This window comes from Heliangelus exortis, chromosome 1, assembly GCF_036169615.1.
Source record: "Heliangelus exortis chromosome 1, bHelExo1.hap1, whole genome shotgun sequence".
Classification (NCBI taxonomy): Eukaryota; Metazoa; Chordata; class Aves; order Apodiformes; family Trochilidae; genus Heliangelus; species Heliangelus exortis.
In genome coordinates, this window is record NC_092422.1 from 171,511,704 (window position 1) to 171,532,688 (window position 20,985).

A 20,985-nucleotide genomic window follows, 5' to 3' on the forward strand; every position below is an offset into this window, starting at 1 on the left:
TGAAATTCCACAGAACCTCTTTCAGGCTCCCAGCAAAGCTCCTGAGTCACTGTGATATTTTCCAAAACATACTCAAAATAATTACCTATACTTGAAGATTCATTTCCAAATTTTGAAAGAAACTAGTAGCACTTTTTTTTCCCATGAATGAAACTGAGAGCAGAGCACTAGCAGTCATGTTATTCACATGCAGCTCTGCTGTTTTGACTCCCCCAAATTCACAGCACAATGTAAGTGCCTCAATCCCTTGTACCCTCCCTGTGATGATGAGGCTCTGCTCCTGTTGGTGTTGGAAGATGAAGAAGCCGAGAAGAAGTCTGGTTTAGAGCAACATGTTGCAGTGTTTGTGCATGCCATGGATCTCAAAGATTTTGTACCAGACAATTATGGATTTGTTGGGGACAACAGAAAGAGCTGCCCTTGGAGACTACTGGAGGAAGGATAGGCTCATACAGAGAATCTTCTGCATGGACCAGTGCCACCAGGAGAAGGAGGGTCACTGCTCTGTTACCTTGGTAGGGAAAAAGAAACCTCTATGTCATTAAAATGATGCTGCTCTCATTCATGCTTCAGTCCTCATCTCTCCAGTGAAGACAAGCAGCTCTCTGAAAGGCTCTGAGGAGAAAGTTGTTAGCGATTAAGGGCTGCTTAGACACTGTAATATAAATGAAAAAAATAAATATATGTATATAAATATATATATATAATTAATTAATATAACCCCAGCTCCTAATGAAGAGGAGACACTGCCTTTGTGTAAGTGAAGGAAGATGTCAAACTTTACCACTTCCTCACCATTGTTTTCCGCCTGCATGAGAATTTCCCTTAGAAGTCCCTATATCTTTCTTTTTCCTCTTGTAGTATCACAGCACCTTCTACTCCCCTGAACAACCAAGATGTCAGCTTCTTCCCAGTGAAGAGGCAGAAGAAAAAGGTCCTTTTCTAAAAGCTTAGATCAAGCTATAAATAAACGGGCAGGTTTCTTCTCTATATTGAAGAAACCTGGTTGAAGTTTGAAATGTCTTTGGTGACTTCTCAACTGAAAGGAAAGCTTTGAAAATACGTATTAAACTAGAGACCCAACAGATCCCAGCTTTGTCTTCTCAGCCAGCAGCCAGTTTGTCTGGCAGGCTACTGTGTGGAGCTCCCAGGCATGTGGACAGCCCTGCTGAACAGGCAAGAAGTCATTGGCTGGGGGATGGGGAGCCAGGAGATAGATTTGGCAAAATGTGGAGCCCCCAGATGTATCTAACATGTGTCCATGTCACAGGTCACAGGTCACAGGTGGATGCATATCTTCAAAAAAGCAACACTTGCAGAGCAGGATTCCCATCACTCTGGAAGGAACTCACACAAGTTTTGGATAGAAACCTGCCTGATTGTCCAAGTTCCACCAAATGACTGCCTGTGTTTTGGCTGAGGCTTGTTGAATTAGAACCCTTCTCATAAAACATTTTGATCTCAGCAAATCAGCATTTTGATGGAAAAGCAGCTTTAGCCAAAAAGCTTTCTGCTGCTCAGATCCACATTAAGAAGTATTCTGCTCCGTGGGCAGGGTGGGGTTCCTAGGAGCTTCTTGTCCCCCTGGGATATCCTGCTAAGATCAAACAGAGAGAGAGGATTTAACCTTCTCTTGCCCTTTCAGACTGGGATAATTTCTAGTTCTACACATGTGTAAGGATCTGGATCTGCATTTGTATTTATATATTCAGATTATCATCAATGTATACTCTCTGAGCTCTAATTATTTTATGCATTTTTCATCATTTTCAGCTCTCCTGGACCTGCTACCTGGTTCACGAAGAAGCAAAAAGCAGAGTTCTTTAGACAGGAATCGGTGTTGAACAGAACACAAATCTGTGTGTTGTGAACCGTCATTTTCATATTCTTGTTTTCCCAGCTTCTACCAGCATATTTTCTACTTGCAGTCTGTTTCCTACCCTGAAAGATCAAATGAAGAATTACAAAAACTTGATTCTTGTTAACACCTCTTTCCTCAGACTGTTTCCTCTTATTTTATTGTGCAATGGAAGGAAACAAAAGAGTCAATCCAACCCTTGTCTTGAATTTTGGAAGGACTGGGTACCACTACACAAGCACTGAAGGACTCTCCTATAGGGAACTTCTGGTGAAGTGCAGATTGATATGCATGGGTTTTGTATTTACTTCATATAATAACATATAATTTAGTAAAAGGCACTTTCTCGGTTAAAGCATCATATAATGTCACTCAAAATTCACCACTACTCCACTCCTCAAATAACTGAGTCTGTATTTGACTAATTCCAGGTTGTTTAAAACATTTTCAGCAGAGTACAATATGGTATTTAAACTATGGCAGATCCTTGCATTCCCAGAATTATTATAGTAACATCATTGATAGATAACATACAGACCTTAGAAGATCATTCATAAAAACATCTCTCTCACTTTTTGTTATAAAAAATGACCAAGTTTCTTCTTCCCCCAAGTTATCTGGGGGTTTTTTTGCTGTATATATTTTTTGCTAATACAGCCATTTTAGCAGAATGAGCTTTGACAAATAGGTGGTGTATGGAAAAGCTGGGAAAATGTTTTCAAATAGCCTATATGCATGAAATATATTACTTCAGCCATAGCTTTAACATATTTTCACACATGTTTCTTGTGGGGAGAAATTACATGGACTCCAGATATGGTCTTACAAGTGCCAGCCAGAGATACAGGAAAATATCACTTGATCTGACCTGATAGTTACAGTCATGTTAGCCACAGCACAGGTGCTGTTGTTCAAATTGCTGTTGACTTTGTCCCCCCAGGCTGATTTTTTGTTTGTTTATTTGTTTGTTTCATTTTTTTATTATTTTGGCAGAGCTACTTTCAGGCCAGTCAACCCCCAGTCTGTACTGCCACATGGGGTTACTCTGTGCTACAGGATTCTATCTGGGCAGGACTGCATTTGCTGCAAGATGTCACATTTTATCAATGTAAACCCTTTTTCCCTACATAAAAACTTCATTTCTTCATGTGGTAAGAAGACCCTTATGGCCTTTGGAGTCTGGATATGCAAGCAATATCTGGTTATAGCAGTAGATAGATATAGACCAAAATGAAATTGTATAAGCTTTGTAAAATGCTGATTATCTCAAAAAAAACCCAAACCCCAGTAAATACATTTCATAGTCTGGTAATCACATTGATGGTGTTACCTCAAAATAAAAATTTTCTCTACTAATGAATAGGAAGAAGCATTTTTAGGGTGGTTTACAGACTATGCTTGGCTCCTCCTTTCAATCTATTTCACCCTACTCTCATAAGTTTTCAAAGTAAAGCAGCCAGGAGAGAAAAGCTGATCATAATAAATATCTAATACATAACATAAATATCTAATAAAAAAGCATAAATACACAGAAAGAAGAGCAGAAGCTGCAGAGTTCTATTGCAGGCATTTGTACATAGAGTTTGATACAACTTTTGTAAGAAATCATGCCAAATTTAATTGCACTCCACATCACAAATCCTACTCGTCTCTGCTGTTATGATGCATGTTGGTTCACAGCCAAGATATATGTACTCCTACTTACAAATGGAGAAAGGTGGTGTCTTTGGATGAAAACTGGTGAATCTGCCTTGGAAAGGAATCTGGGAAGACAAAGTTTGTATGTCATGTTTCCACCTGGCAATAAGGAGGAAAAAAATCTCCCCGGTGTTACTATAAAGGTGATCCACATTTTACTGGAGTCAAGGGGTGTTTTTATCGAACCAACATGCAGGAATTGAAAGTGTCCAGATAGCATCAGAAGATACTACACATAGGTATCTGTGTGCTGAGAACCATTAATAACTCTAGTAAGAAAATGGCCCAATTTCCCATGTTGTTTATCCCTATTATTATTATTAACTTGTAACTAGCTAATCCTCACAGATTTATGATTGGTTTTTTTCATACTGGTTGTCCTAGATTTCAGCCAAAATCAAAACCTGTAAGCAGGATAGGGTAGGGCATGAAATGCAAACTTTTTAGTCATTGCTTGTATGAGAGAACTTCAAGTTGGAAAGTAAATTTCCATAATGATTTTCATAAAAAAACAAAAAAAAAAAAACAAAAAAAAAAACCTCAAGTTTAAGAACTCTAGACACAAAAGCAGGCAGTGATATCAGTGTAGGTTGCATTTAGTAAAAGGCACTTTCTTGGTTAAAGCATCATATAATGTCACTCAAAATTTGCCACTACTCCATGTCTCAAATAATTAATGCTGTAGATCAGCTTCCTCTACCCAACTCCACTCTACTTATTCCCTTACCTAAAGTACTGTACTTAATACAAGCACAGTAAAGGTTTATTTTGCTAAGCCCACAATGTAGCTTTAAACTCTCAGGTGTGAGTAAAATTCTGTTTGAAAGCAGACAAATAGGACTGGGTTTCGAACAGATGTTGGAAGTTTTTTCGTTTAATTGAGGCAAAAGGTTCTGAAGTTCTGATGGCGTGAATCAAAGCACACATTCTGGGGAAAAATGACATGATTTAGAAAGCAACACAGAAAAACATACAGAAATATTTTGACAGCTTGTTTAAACCTTTATCTAATTCAGGAGTGATGATAAATGGGAAAGAGGTGAAGGGGAGGAAGAAGAAGTGAAGAGATTCTAGGAAATTTGATAGTTTGCCTTTAAGTGTTTTGAATTTTAAAGTACTTAGAACTGAGTTACTGCTGCTTTAAAAATCAGGATCTCCTTTTCAGTACTTTCATGCATTTTAGAGAAAATTTACTCAGCTACCCTATTCCCCTGCGGCATCAAATTGGAAACTATTTCAACTGTCCAAGCTTCAAGGCAAGGTAACAAACAGAACCAAGATGCTACATACCTGGCATTTCCAAAAAATTCTCCTTCAATAGAATTTGAATCTGAACTCAGAATCTGGGAGAGCTGGAACAGAAGACACCTGAGAGCTATTTACAATTTCCTGATCTCGTTGACAACATTAAACTGGCCCAGCAAGTCACTAATTACTGCAGCTTTTGTCCCAGCTTCTAACAACAACAAAAGAAATCTGTAAATTCTTGCTCAGGTTGAAAAACTATATAGAAAGAGCCTCTCCTTGCTATGATGTTCTTTCAGCAACAATCACTCCACTCAGCAGAGAAAATGAGAGTAAACATACTGAAAGGACTGTACCACTTCAGTTTCCTAAGTTCGTGATCAAGGAGCGACAAGTGTGTTCTTATATCTCTCTCTTTTATTTTTTTTATTTTTTTTTTTTTTTTTTTGAGAATTCCCTGCAGAGTGATGAAACATTGCTGAACACATGCACGTATTTGACACCCCACCCAGCAAAACATACACTGAACTCACACACCAATTACTGACATCGACTTAGACACTGAAATGTGTCAAGAGGTTGAGCACAGAGTGTTCCTAAGACAGGCTGAAGAGATGTGTGTCTAAATCTCTGTCTCTGAGACATATGTATTGTCTGGGCAGCTATGGAACACGTACCTCTGCAGATTGAAACTACTTCAAGCACACAAGCAACTGTCATTACTTTGGGGAGAAACAAAGAACTCTGAGTGGAAAAAAGTGGAAAAATGGACAGAAGAGGAGGTAATATTGTCTTCCATCACTTCTGAGTCACCCTCCAGGAATGTGAGCCATATTTTTTAGGATGACTTCAGGCTACAGAATAATAAGCACGAGTAGCTATTTTGAAGCCAGAGAATGAAATCAGTAGATCCTGTGGCTTCTTTGGTCATTATCTGTACTATAATCTTTTTCTTTCTCTTTTTCTTTTTGGTCAGCATGAGCAACAGCACCCTACTGATTCACAGAATTGTCACAGGTTGGAGGAGACCTTTAGAGGTCATACTCATAACTTTTTAATTGAACCTAAATCTCAAGCCCCCATTCTACAAGCAACATACAGTGCTCTGCTCTGGGGCACCATTTGCTGACTGGTTGGGATTTTAGCAAACATATGGAATCTCTCCCAGACAGATCTGAAATAAAAAACAATAAACTTACTGAAGCAGGTACTTCCACAACAAGCTTGTGACGTTGCAACCTCCTGCTCATCAGGTTTTTCAGGTCATATTTATATGTGCATTTCATTGTATTTTTGTTCTGTTGACTGGGCTGTCATAATGGACGGTAATGGGATTCATGACCATTACAATTTTGTATTACCAGCCTTCAATCACTCTTTTCAGAAATGTCTCATTTAGAAGGGGCCTGAATTTCAGGAAGGGAAACTGCAGACATTTTATCTATTGTTAACAATAAATACTTTCATTTTAGAATTCATGTCAACTCCTGAAGTTTCTTCGGTCAACAATAATAAAAACTGGGACTTAGATAATAAGCCTATTTAGGGATATTCATTGCACTTATTAAGAGCAGTTAATTTACAACTGCAATAACCACTATTTTTCTGTTTTATGAATAAGGAAAATGAGTCACAGCTAAAGGACTGAAACAGGGCTCTAAATGGCAACTGTAATTTACAATAACAAAAGGCCTAGACACTACAGCAGGAGCGAAGTTGCCCTATGTGACACAGAATGTGAGGGTAAAGACAGCACAGGAGTAAGTTCTGAATGAAGACTGAAATTTAGAGCCCCTATTAACAGCATCTGGGGCTGTTTGTCCTGGCAGGATGATACAGGAGGTACAGGTTACGTGTGCCACCTTGAACTACCAACTGGAAGCCAAGCAAGACACTATCTGCCCTCTAATTTGGCACCAATGCCAATGTCCAGGCAACTGGTTCAAGTTCTGAATGTCTACAGCAACAGTCTTTATGTGAAGGTACGTGATTCCACAAGTCATTGGTGATCAAGTCAACATAGTCAGGGGACCATTGCAGGGGACCCAGTCACCCTGCAATGCCTGTCTAGTGACTAAACAATTTTCTGGACTTCTTTGGTTGTACAGACACAATTCTGTTGCCTAAATATCGATATTACTGTTGTGTTACCCTATTGTAAATTAGCTATATATTTGGTGCCAAAAGGTATGATGCATATGATGCAGGAGATGCATATCCATCCAGAGTGGAGGCTGCAGGCCATGAGGGTAATCTTAATGTCTATAATGTCATTAGATGCCTAAGTTTCAGTGGAATCAAATACAAAGGCACCTCAAAGTAGGGGTCTAGATACATATGTCCAGGGTGTCCAGGAACTAGGCTCAATAACTAACTAGGTAAGTTATGTATTTTCAGTCCAAAAGATTCTGATGAACATCATCATTAGGTAATTAAGAATGGGCTGTATATGTTTTCAAGAAATTGAGACTTATATTAAAGATACTATGGGACAGTAATGTCATATTGAAAGACCAGAGAAAGGAAGATCTTCCATTAAAAGAAGATCAAAAAGGGGGAGGCAAGTACTGCAAGATGAGTTAACTTGAGATCTTTCTATACAGTTGGACAAATCATCATAGCAGCTCTTCATAAGCACCTGCAAGGCAACAAGAAAATCTTCTGAATGAGTACATATATTATACAGGGCTTGTCTCTTTGTTTTTCCCATAGAAGTGGTTTCCTTTTGTATCATTGGAGTAGGGACTCAAATCAAAGATGCCTACATCTGACATGGGTACTCTTTTATGCCAAGTTTTCTATTTGTCTCCCTGGCCCAATGAATACAAATGGAAGAAAGTAATAGACATGTTTCTTATCCTCATTCTTTTGAAAGTGAAGACTGGGATTCAAGTGAGTTTTCTTATATCTTAGAGAGTAAAAATGAACTGGAGTCTCTACAGGCCTCTTTATTTCTCATTTTATCTAAGCACACTTTTTATGACTTGCAAGCATGGTACGACAATACAATTGGTACGTAATGCAGCTCCAGAGTCAGAATTTACTTGTTTGGGAAGTCAACTGGTGGAAAATTGTCTGCTTTAGATAAGGCAGAAAATACTTAAGAAGGCCCAAAACATGGGCCCAAAATGTGGAAGCCAATTTAATGGTAGATAGACACTTGCTTATCACTATGTGTATGACAGCATTTTGTGATAGATGGCAGATGGCTTCTTTGTTGTAAAGCATGTGAGTATGAGGTACTTATTTGTAAAGTCAGCAATAGATATAAGTACTGGTTTTGTTATACAGTTTCATTATGTAGTTTACATAAAATTATATAAGATTAAACCATTTCATTACAGGAATGGCTATGCTAGGCTAGTTCTTTGATAGCTTTTCCATCCTTTTAAGTGTCTGCATGATGACAGCAACAGCGGGCTTGAGTTGTGTGGTTTTTTTGGTGGTGGTAGTGGTGGGTTTTTTAGTAAATAGGATAAAACCAGCTGTCTTTTTTGGTAGTATAGATGAACAGTGCTTTACAGAGCCAGGGGTAGACAATTTCTAGGCAGATTGTTTCTTAGTTATTCTTAGAAGAAGCATATGTGCTGCATATCAATGCCAGGAAATCACTTGCAGCAAGTGTGTTGGTAGCAAAAAGATACTGCTATTAATTGGCACTTATAAATTTAAACTACTTGTACATTTTAGTTAGTGATATTACAGATACAAATTAATTTAAGTAAGAATGGGAATGTAGTCCAAAAAATGAAGGTTTAAGTGTTAAAACAACTTTTCTGCAGAATGCCTTTTCCAGGAAATTTTGAGACATCAGCAAAAATTATATGAAGTTACATGAACAATTTTGAGGATATTGGTGAGAATTTCAGTTAAGTATTTCAAGAAATACTTTTGAATGTTTTGGAATGCAGAATAGATTAATTGTTTAAAATTCACAAAATGGTACAGTTTAACTGATCCAACTCAAAATTTTCAAGCTGGATCACTATTTTTCTCAGGGAATCATGGGAGGAAAAAAGTTTGTCTTCAAAATTTGGAAGTATGCACAAGGTAGATGTTGCAAACTACCTAGTAAAAAAAAAAAACCTAACCACAAGGTAAATATAATGAGAGTTTGTCATTTCCCCACCTTGTTATTGCTATATAAACTAAGCAGCAACTCAGCAAACGAGTCTGAGTAACTGCTGAAGCTGATCTCCAACTGTGAATGATGCACTACAATTATCTCTGCATCTAAAATGTGAATCAGCTTCCTTTTATAACTTCAGCAGTACTCATAAGGAGTATTTAGATTAATTTTCTCGAGACATATGAAAAAATTTCTTCAGGAAATCAAACAAAACAGGCTTGCAGATGCATACCAGCCTATTAAAATATGCTGAATCAAAGAAAGTAGAGATTGTATTAAACTAAACAAAGTATGCATCTTTATATATGTGCAAAAAAAATTAATTGGAATGATAAGATAGGTTAGCTGAAACCTGTTCTTTAGTGCAATAAAAAGCCTTAAGGAAACAAAATATGATTCTTTAATCTTGGAGAAACTCAGAGGCTGCTAAGGGTTAAGCTGTATTTTAATTCAGTACTTGGGAAGTCCTGGATTTGTGCCATTGACCATTAGTAAACATAAAAAAAAAAAGAAAAGGAAAAAAAAAAGAGAAGAGAAAATAAAAAAAAAAATGAAATTAGTAAAATCTCAACACAAGTTTCGGAAAGTTTGTTCTTATAAAAATGTTGATTTGTTGCTTCCATAAAAAGAAAAAAAAAGGAGAAAAGTCGTTGTCCACAATTTGTTTCTAGCTCAAATTTCTCTGTTGGAACAGTGCAAAATCAGTGGAGGAAGAAAATTACTCTGTTGAAATTGTGTTTCTGATTTAAATACAGATTTTGGGGTGGAAAGTTCCCAGACTTTTACAATAGCATGTAGTAATCCTAGTGGATTAAATGGGTTTGTGTAGGTTGTGAAGAAGATGAAAAATGGGAAGCTAATTTCAACCTGGCTAGCACAGCATGATAATATTACGCATATGGCCTATAATTGAAATGTTTTTTTATTCTCTGAAACACTTTCAGGATCCTGCTGTGGAGATGAGCTTATTTGCTGCTGCTAATGGTGGTGGTTAATGTTATTTTATTATGCTTTAATCTGGTAATCTTCAGTCTTGTGATTAACTGCAAGGGCAGTTCGTATGGATGATGTTCAGTACTGCTTAAGCTATTGATTAGAACAAAAAGAAAACCAATTTAGCTTTAAAGACTTCAGTGTTTGACCTAATATACTTTGTGGTTGGTTGTTTTGGTCTGCAAAGAGCGAAGTAGCTTTGAATGCTATTGATTAGTAATTTGAACAAAATAAAAACCTGGTTGCATGATAAAAGAACAATAAACTCTCTGTAAGAATCATGTTTTGCTTTCTTCTTTTTATTGCCATAGTAAGTATTTCTGCACTTATTCTATCTTGGTCAGAATATCTGATTCCTATAGTAATGTGACCAACAATGATAATAAATGGATCAGTAACTAGAGTTCAGATTTTCCAAAGCTAACTAGCAAGAAGCCCTTCCATCTGCTTGCAAAGCTTTGGAGCTTTCTATGTACTTGGAACACTTAAACAGCTTGAGACTTTAGAAAAGAAATCCAAGCTACCTTCACTTACTTTAAGAGGTATTAAAGATAATTAACTGTGATGTAGCTGTATCTTCTAGAAATCTAAATGGGCATTCTCAGTAAAAAAAAATAGGAATTATTTTATCTTAAAGAAATATTTATTTTTTACATTTCCATGGAGAAATGATATTAAAATAGACTTTACCATATTCTCTTTTGAAACTACTGAAATTTGTTAATTCTCTGTGTTATTAGTGGAAAGTTTCACAAGAAACTTCAAAGCATGATCAACTTAATTAAGTGATTCTTGAGATAGATTGTTAAAGGACTTTTACAACTGGAAATTTTCCAGCTTTCTCCAGAATTTAGTTCTCATTCTTCCTATCTGACCATCAGAAAGTTTTTCTAAAGCTCGTATGTTCCTGTTTAAGCCCACAGGTTTTTTCTGGTGAAATGGTCTTGGAAAGCTGGTTGTTTGGAGTCTGCTTGCAGCAGGCTGCATGATACAGGTGCCAAGAATGATGACAGACATCCCCTCCACCTTCTCTTCTCCAGCCTAACCAACTAAGCTCCTTCTGACCCTCCTTCAGGGTGGATATTTATTAGTCCTCTGAAAATTTCAATTCTTTTCCTCCAGACTAAATTCTAATTGGTACTCCAAAGAAGGCAAATGAAGGTGTGAGCGTATCTTTCTGATACCCTACATAAATATACAGAGAACCAGACCAAGAGAAAAAAAAAAAAAAAAAAAAAAAAAAAAGAACAATGTAAAACTGCATGAAATGGGACTGATGTGGCTTAGAGGAGGGACTTGTTCCCCTTGGCTGTCTGGGGTCAAAGCATGGACTTGGCTTTTCTTGAAGACAATTCAGAGCACCTTACAGAGGCACCTGCTCTAAATCACCTTCCCCTCTCTTGCTATACAAACCTAAATTAAGCACATAAAGTAATACTGCCCTTAGCTGGGCAATATTAGTTCATATGGCAATCTTGGAGAGAGCAAAGTGAAAAAACTACAGGCAAAGCTTAAAGAGAATTATTTTACCCATAACATCACCATTTTTTCTAAATCTAAAAATAGGTAGTGCAGCAGTCTCATGAATGACTATAGTTAGCTCCTCCTTCCCTCAAATTAATCTCTGCAGTGCTTCACCTCATTTTGGAGTCCACCTGAGGAAATTACTTTTGCATAGATTCTTTTGATATGGATTATCTTAAAGCAAATAACATGATGTATGCAAATATATACACATTATATACTTCTCCACTGATTTTGTACTGTTCCAACAGAGAAATATATCATATAATATGATATGTTTATATATTATAATATATATACTACGCATATATAATATATATTATAATATATAAACATTTTAAGTATGCAAATATATAGCAGAGAGGATCTATTTCTTAGTGTCTGTGAAAAGGTACATGGATTTTTAGCAGGAAGAATGGTTGCATAAAGGTTCCTCCCAAATGTATATCTAAATTTTGTAAATAGGCACTTAAGTCATCATCCCCCTTTCTAAGTAGAAGGGAGCAGAGCCCTCCAGAATAATTTCCACATTGGATGCTGAGGAAAAGATTCACTTGTCATAAGCACAGGTGCCTGCAAGCCCCTTTTGGCACTTCAGGTTATCAGGCTGCTATCACAGGGGCATAGCCCTATTCTGCATCCCATCTGCCAAGCACATTTGCATCTGAAGGGACCCGAGATACTTACTTTGGGGTAACTGTTTCTTGCTTTTTGCTAGCAACGAGATGAATTGCCTGATAAAGAGCCTTATGTCTCTGCGTAATTTCTGCAGTAAATCTATGGTAATCTGGTTACAGCTGGATGCCCAACTTTCAGATACCTAAGGAAGGGCATAAAAATCTCAACTTCATGAACCTTTGGCATGAAATTATGAAGACAAATGAGCATAAGGAGATGGTGCACTGTGTTTTTATGTACATGGCTAGAAGAAAATATTATGATCAATATTGTAGCTTTTTATTTCACTGAAGATGTGCCTGCTGTGTTTTGAGAGGTCATAGCCATCTCTTTTCCTAATAGCTTTTACAATTGTTCTCAAAACTCTAGTATGGTTTTCTCTAATGTGTTTTTACATGACTGAGTGGTGAAAGTAAATGAAGTTGTTGGGGTGTTTTTCCCCCTATCCCTGGTTAAAATATAGATGATAAGGGTACTTTTATAATTTTTCTATTTGAAAGTCACAGAATAAAACAATAATTTATTCAAAACAACTACAAGCAGCAATCTTAGATTTATGGATTTTTCAGTTTACTTCACTAGGTGACAAATCATATTTTTCTGTGTTAACTTGACTTTTTTGAGTCTCAAGGCCTCACGTTTCTAACCTCTGATGGTACCTCATCAGTATTTACTGCTTTAGTGAATATTTCATTGCCACTTGCACAGATATTCTGTTCATTATAGTACAGTCTATACTATAGACAGGTCAAAGAAACATGTTATGTATGTACAGATACTGAGAAATGAAATTGTCAGCACCATTTGGTATGTAACATAAATATTTCTCTTAAGAATTATCTTCTGCCTAGTGGAGTTTTGGATTTGTATTCATAAGTACATCTCCCTTCTGATAAAAAGCAAGATTATATAAATGCTGTTTTACCCCCAGTGCCTGCTAAACATTCTAATAGTGTGGTGCTCTTTGTGGTTTCTCTATCACGTATTTCCTTTGCTGTTTTCTGATTCTCACCGATGTTTGTTCCCTATTTCAAATTACTTTTTACCACTCTGATGCACAAACCTGGGCTTGCTGTATACTTTTTGATCTGCTTCTGTTCTTTCAATCTTTTCAGAACTGCAACAGTAATTAAAGTGAAGCCTTGGGAAAAAAAAAAAAAAGGGGGGGGGGGATTTTTACAAAAAATGGTCTAGGCTCTGGATGTGTTGGTTTCAGGATTTATACCACATTAATTTTGTTAGGCGCAAATGACACTATAGTGGCTGTTGGAGCTCCACATTGCTAAGTAGTTAATTCATAGTAATTGCTATAAGAATATCTGATGTTTGCCCCTACACAGTGTTTCTAAACTCTATATATTTTGTAAAAGGAGAGGGGATAAAAACTGAGCTAATTTATTAATGTAAATGCTTGTCTCTTCATGCCTGTTATATTTAGACCATTTCAGAAAAAGTAGATGCCTCTATTGCTAAAGACAAAGATGTGGTCCCCTGTTCTTCTCAGGTGCTTTTTTTATTTTTGCTTCTTTGCTAGTATTCTTGTGTTCTTGCTGGAATTACCTCTCCCCAGTCTTTCAAGAACTTGGATAGAATTAAAAACAATGCTGCTGGGACACCTTTTTAATGCAAGACTTCCAGTTCTTGCTGGCTTTGCAGCCTGCCATTTCAGGCAAGGCTAATTTCTGCAGGTAGCTGTGTCACATGATTTGTTCATAGCTTTTAGAAATAGAAAAAGAGCCTGGCAGTTCCTGCATTGGGAATATTAATGCAGGACTGAAGTTAAAAACCCAGTTACATTGCTGTAGCAAGGGGACTTGTACCTTGGAGGGCTGAACAGACTGTCCTGTGGCAGGATAAATCCTGGCTGTGAATGAGGATGCTTTAAAATGAAATGCTGTGCAGCTCAAATAAAAGAAAAGAAAACAAAAGATTCTGAGTTGGAAAGATGGCAAACTGGCTCTGGGAAGCTGTCTCATTGGTCCAGGACCCAGTGTCGCACGACGAGACCACACACATGTATGTGAGCAGGAACTCCACTTGCCCCAAATATCCCTTTCCTTAAAGTCTCTTTAACTTGTTATCTGAGAAGTAAGATGATATTATGGTGGCCAAGCTGCTGTCCCCAAAAACTCATGTCACAGGCTGGTTCAGAGCATTCCCATCAGGCAAGGCTGCATTGCTAGGGATATGCAAGAGGCACAGCTGAAGATCTACCAGCTACTGATGGATTATTAATTATCATTACTTAGTAAATGACTGCTAGATAATCTAGGCAGCACAGAGGGCAACGTTGGAACAATTCCAATGTGGGAGAAGGATAGGTTCTCATTAGGTTACTGTTGTGTTTTCTTCAAATGGTTCTTGCTTGGAGTGTAGGTATATGCTTCCTTTGAGAACAACAAGTTATGTCTCTATTAGGAAAATCCGACAGCATGATTTTTAGACACTCACAGTGAAATACTCAATTGTGGGCTGAAGCACTTGGCTTTCCTTACAGAAAGGGAATCAGGCATCACAGAAAAGGATGTAAGCAGCAGGGAGCCTCTAAAGCATTGCATAGTATTTCTAGCAGTGAAATGAAAACCCATTTCTCTCCAGTGCATAAGTTATCTGGTGAGAATCGATGCTGAAGGAAGGTGGATATGGGAATTAGAAGAGAAAAATATGTTGTTTTTCAATAGCACATTTGTAGAATTTCTTTCAAAAAGCTTAAGCAAGCTGCCTCCTTTGTTGAAGGGGGAGGCATCAACCATTTATGATAACCTTGTGGTTGGATCTAGAAAAACTGAGTTTGAAATCCTCCTCCTTTCTTCCAAAAGATTGCCTTAGCCACCAGGGGTTCTCAGACATTCAAAGCAAGAGGCGTGCAATTCTGGCATTAGAAAGATTAATGCATAAGTGATCCCACATGTACTGCTCTAGTTAAAAGCACTTCTTGGGAGTGCCAAGACATCACTGGGGTTGCTAATGTCTGCTCTCACCCAGTATCAGACAACCTGAACTCATCGACTTGAAAATAATGATCCATCTTAATTTTGTCATGTGGCTTTTATATTACAAAGTAAGATTGGCACAAAAAAAAAAAAAAAAAAAAAAAAAAATCAGGTCTACTCCAATACCACAATTAGTATGAAATAAAGTCACAGGGCAGAAAACCTTATAAAAACCTCTTTTCTTGATTATGCTGTATCTCCACCCACTCTTTGTTTTGATGATAAGCCTTGTAAGTAGAGACCTTTAGTTTTTGACTGCAAAGCAGCAAGCATGCTGCTGGTGTCATAAGATAAATGATTAATAATCATCATGATGTGTGAGAGCAAAAGGGCAGAAAATGGCCCTGGATTACTACTGAATCCTATTTTTGGCTGACAGATTTGGTAAGTCTGACAGATTTGATAAACTGATACCGATATTTACTAAATATTTTTTTCAATTTTTGTCCAGCTGGATACAGAAAGATAGGCCTTTTATCACAAAATATTCAGCAATAGCCAAAAATTCTCAGTGCCAGGAGGCATTATTGGAATCCACATGTTTTGAAGGAATCAAAGTAGGATTAGACAATAAAACTCTCAGTGATAACAGGCAATGCTATACTAGAAAAAAAAAGGGTCATAAGACTCCAGGTTTCTGGACTTCTTTGAAGCATATATGTAGCCAACAAAAAGGTGTAGGTCCCTGATCTTTAGTTTTCTCTTCTGCCTGAAAATAGGTCAAGCCTTTCTCAACCTAAACACTCTTTTTTTAATGGTAACTTAAGCCCTCAAAACCATGATCTCTGCTCACTGCATCTTGTTAATGGAAATACCGTGATGCCTAGAAGTCCAGACTGCAAAGTGTTGTAGAAGGAGTACAGGAAAGATATAAAGGCATGGAAGGAAAAGGATGAATAGACAGAAGCCAAAAGAGATGCTGGCCATGTCTTGGCTCTTTTGGCAATAAAAATCTTCCCAGTCAGAGCGCCCAAGGTGAGCATTTGACTGAATCAACAGCTCAGACCTGGAGGACAACCTGAGGTCCTCTTGAGTCTTCATAGCATATCACAGGTTACATTACTTAAATCACAATACCTGTCAGGACCACAGGAACACATTCTGTGAAGTTCTAAGATTTAACTGACAGCCTAATTAACATTAATGAGCAAACAGTAGTGAACAAGCTTTCACACCCAAATTTGCACTATAAGCAATCTTCTTCTTCCCAGGACATCATATTAATCTTCTGCATATTAGTATGAAATAACAGTGTAAAGTTTCAACTATATGACTCTGTGTTCCTTGCAACAGCATCTGTTCAAACATCTGGAAGTACAGACCTAAGAAAACAAAAAAATGAAAACCAGAATAGTGGTTTGTAGCCAATAAGAAATTGAAAAAACCTCAACTATTGAAATCAATAGTTTTTGTTCTAATGTTAACTGCATTATTGAATATCAATATGGACTTGCAGAAAAGGACTCTGTGTCTTTCATAATTATAAATATGGATTTAGTTGTTCACTTTTTTATAAAGCCCCATAGATAACCAGGATATTCTTAAGCAACTTCTCAGAATACTCTAAACACTTTAAAACTCATGTTAATGCACTCATTTTTTAATCTAAATCACTCACCTTCAAGCATATGATCATTTAAATCCCAATATCCAGCAGAATAGCTATCTATATGTCTGTATGAAATGTAATCCTCAGCTTGCACTGGGTGAGTGGAACCTCTCCTGTAATAGCCCCATACGTGAGGCTGACAGAGATAAAACAGTTAGAAAAAAAGGTGATGGGTCTGGAAAATTTCAGAAAAGCATAAGGGGTCAGCCAGTGGGATGAAGTTAAAGCAGCTCTCATACTGCTTTGTGTAATATTTTACATTTGTTCCAATGATTCACTATCACAGGATCTGCTGGCTGTTTTGTCTTCTCTCTCTAGAATAATGAACATTTATGTAAGTCTCAGAATGATGGTGAATATATTTCCTTCTGTTATCAGAACTGACTGAAAAAAAGCATTTTTGATTAGCCTGCTGGGCTGGACAATGAAGTCTCTGTGAGGATCATTAGTGGCCAGGTAAGTGGAGGCTTTTTCTGAGCTGTCTGCCAAGCAAAAAAGAGTAAGCATTTTACTCTTCCAAAATGGAATCTTTTTCATTAAAATTGATAAAACTGAGAATCTCATATTTTTTTTTTCTTTTTTAACCATAACTTCTAAAGCAGAATGTGCTTTTCAGCCATGCTTTTAATGTATGGCATAGTTCAGGGATGGATTTGACTCAAAGAAAAGGACAGACTGTGGTTGGTTTTAGATGGATGAACAAAGGGAAGAAGCAGCCTCTGGGACTTGTCTGCCTTCATATCATATATAACACACTGTAATCTGTTTTATACTTATTATTATTAACACGATCACAGAATTCAACTAGCCAGAACGTTTCCTGGGACTTCCTTTGGGAGCCAGCCTTTTTCATATTCCTGCCTTCAGAGCAATTTGGTGGATTTAAGGGTCAGCGTAAGCTTGCCCCTATAGTCTGTATGCATTTTTGTTGTTCTCACATGGAGAATGAAAGACTTAAAAACAAACAAAATAAAATGGCTGTGTAGTTTCAGTGCTACACTCTTCACACTATATCGTTGTGTCTGAGAAATTCCCTCCAATCTAACTATATTTTCACCTTTCAAAATCTGAAGAGGTACTGAGGATGCCACTAGTGGGTAACTGTTTAATGTAATCTAAACAAAGGTGATATTTCATACCAAAAAATCCAGTATGGAAAAAAAAAATTCCCATAAGAAGAATATGTGAACTGACCAGACATGATCTTTATTTATGGCCCTTCCATTTCTCTTCTGAGTCATGTAGGAAGAGACTATGCTATAATGACTGTATAACAATTCATAATAGCAGTATCTGAATAAAATATGCTTACCCATGAATGCATGTCTGTGTGTGATTGATACCTGTAGTTATTACTCACATCAAGCATGAGCACACTGGTAATTCATAATGTTTAATCAAAGAGCAATCAATGGAATATGAAGTTTGTGTTTCATGGTATGTTACAAATACTTTTCTCTTGTAGTGATACTTTTGAACCCATCATCACTTACCATTGCAATGAACTGAGGTACAAACACCAATGTTTTAATGAATTTCTAGCAGTCCAGTTGAAGCTGGAATTTGAATAGCCAGCTAAAAATGTATCCTTTGTCATTGCACTAGCCACAAATCTTTCATCGTCAGAAAGATAATTAATTCCAGTATTTGTATGCCTTCCTTCCTTCCTTTTAAAAGAGTCATATTGGAAATACCAAACAGAAAAAAATTTCAAGAACTTAAAAGTCTCTTGTATCAATATTACTTACCTCACTACATATGAAAGTTAATCTGTTACAGAGATCAGAGGAGAAGCAGCAACAACTGAGAGATATCTGCAAAGATGCTCTCTTTCTTGTGGCAGTGGAGATCTGTTCTTGTATTCCACAATAAATCCTCTTCTTCTTTTAGCCACAAACATCAAAAGAAAGTCTTTTGGCGAGTGCACAGAGCCTAATCTCGTACCAGATGTGAAAAAAGTGACAATATTCCTGAGATGAGACTGCTGTTGGAGGAAATAATATAGAGTACTGCAAAATTACTGAGAGAAGATTTTAAAAATACTTTATAAGAGCTAAAGGTAGCTTTATCCTCACCCTGTTTTGACAGATTAGCTTCCTGTTCACCCAGGTAATGTACAGTCATATTTGTCCTATCGGATTTAGGTCTGTTCATGGACAGTCTCTCAACCAATATGACTGATGTCTAAATAAAGACTTTTTGCTGAAAACATCTTTTCCTATGTGGCATCTAATATACCAGTACCAGTCTTGTGGCATTATAACCAGTGAAATGTATTAATGCAAATAGAAAACAGGGTTGAATATGTTCTGTCTTTGTACCTTTTATCTTACCTTTGACATAGGCTTATCATCCAGACAACAGACATTGCAAAACATTTCTCTGATATGGGCTTCACATGGTCTTGCCCTCTCTCTCAGTATTGATTTTCCTTCTTCTCCTGGAAGCACAGCACGACAGGTCAGCCTTCCATATCCTAGTGCTGCAGCACTGGGGTTATTATTTATCAGTAGTCAAGGAACACAAGTTTCAGCTTCTGACTGGACAGACCTCTCTTTAAAAGGGTCTTCTGGAGCACGGTGTTAAGCTCAAAAAATACATTAAATCCCATGTATCAATTTCTGAAGGAACACTTGCAGCAAAAAAGCCACCAGTTCCTTAGGCCACACTGTTGTTTCCAGATTAACATCTTTACATCTGCAAGGAAGATTGGAAACTTAATACTTATTAAGATCTACTTAACAATTACTGAATAATTGAATATCAGTGCTTTGTCTTCCTTTACCTTGATATTTAATGTGATGTAATGTATGTAATGTAATGATATGTAATAGTGAAGTCACTATAGATTAGCCCTTAATCATGTCTTCATATCCTAATTATTAATTGCTAGAGTCTGCAGTTTACAATGCATATAATATTTTTGTATGGTATTAAATCCCAGAATATAATAATATATTGTTTATTTTAATATATCACAATATATTGTATAAAACATATAAGAAGCAATATAATATCATATAAACAATAAAATTAATATAAATAACTTAAAGATATAAAGAATATCAATAATACAGATTCTGAGGTGATATGACTCTCCCTTCTCTGCTACTTTTGGAGAATCTTGAGTTCAAATTTTCAAAAAAAGGATGCTGAAATCATCATTATCCCTTCATGTAACTCAGCATATTTCTTTTTTCTAAGTTACCCTTAATTAATTTCATAACAATAAAAGTCCTCCTAATTTTCTTTTGAAGGAGTTGCTATCAGCTGTAGTGATGTTCTTAACCAGAAGCAAGATTACCATCTACCTGTCCTCTGCAGTTGTCAGTTTCCAGAGGAACAGCATTTCAGGTGTGAAGTACTCCATCATCTACAGCTGAGCTTAGGCAGGAGGATATGAACCTGTTGTCTTCCGGCCTGTCCTGTTCTCCATCCTTTCCAGAAGTCAGTTTATCACATGCTGGTTCTGCATGCATGATTGGACCTCAGACTCTCCAGCCTTCCCAGGCTTATGCAGAACCCCGTTGTTACATAGATGGTTGAAGAATAATACATGAGTGAAAGATTAGAGAATTAGCTCCAGAATACAGTTACGAGGATGCAGAGGCACCAGCTTTATTAATCTTAAACTTGTCAAGATATTTAGCTGTACAGAGCAATAAATGATGTAGTCTTGTTAAGCAGTCTGATGCATTGGATTATGAAGATCAGAGATTCAGAAAGAAGCCAATTTGTTTTAGAGCCATCAAATGAACTGCAGCTGCAACTGCATTATTTTAAACAAGCCTAAAGCTTGATTTATTGCACCATTTTTATACCTCAAGTGGGATTGCTTGTATAGTCCAGTGCAGTGCTGCTGAAAGTATGTATTTCACAAACAAAAAGAAACTCTTTTTTTTGTATGCCTGATGACAATAAAATGAGTCCTCCTTAGTGGGAGATTACTGGCTGATATTCTGCCACTTATTTCAACTCTAAAAAATGCAATGACTTTTCCTTATGAAAAAATAAAAGTTATGGTCTTAAGAGCCATTATATTCTCCTTAGTGGCATACTGAGTGCTAACCTGAAAGATTTTGATGTAGCCATCATAAGATTTCATTCTTTTGACTATTTGTGAATAAGGTGATCTTGAAGGAGACCTGTGAATACATCTCTGAGGCTTTGAAAGTATAACATCTCTGAGGCTGCATAAACAAGAATTCAGAGTACTTAATATGAACAAATTCTTGGCAAGACCTTACATAACACAAAC

General features: G+C 36.9%; 1 long non-coding RNA gene across 2 annotated transcripts in view; it reads left to right on the forward strand.

The window, feature by feature from the left end:
• LOC139791434 (uncharacterized) overlaps window positions 1-20,985 on the forward strand; it is an 85,624-nt gene that overhangs the window by 61,232 nt on the left and 3,407 nt on the right. The window contains exon 1 of one of the 2 annotated variants that reach the window (XR_011723923.1): window positions 16,892-17,183. The exons of the other annotated variant lie outside the window; for it this stretch is intronic. This is a non-coding gene — a long non-coding RNA (uncharacterized lncRNA). Of the gene's footprint in view, window positions 1-16,891; window positions 17,184-20,985 lie in introns of those variants that run through there. 2 annotated transcript variants of the gene reach the window in all.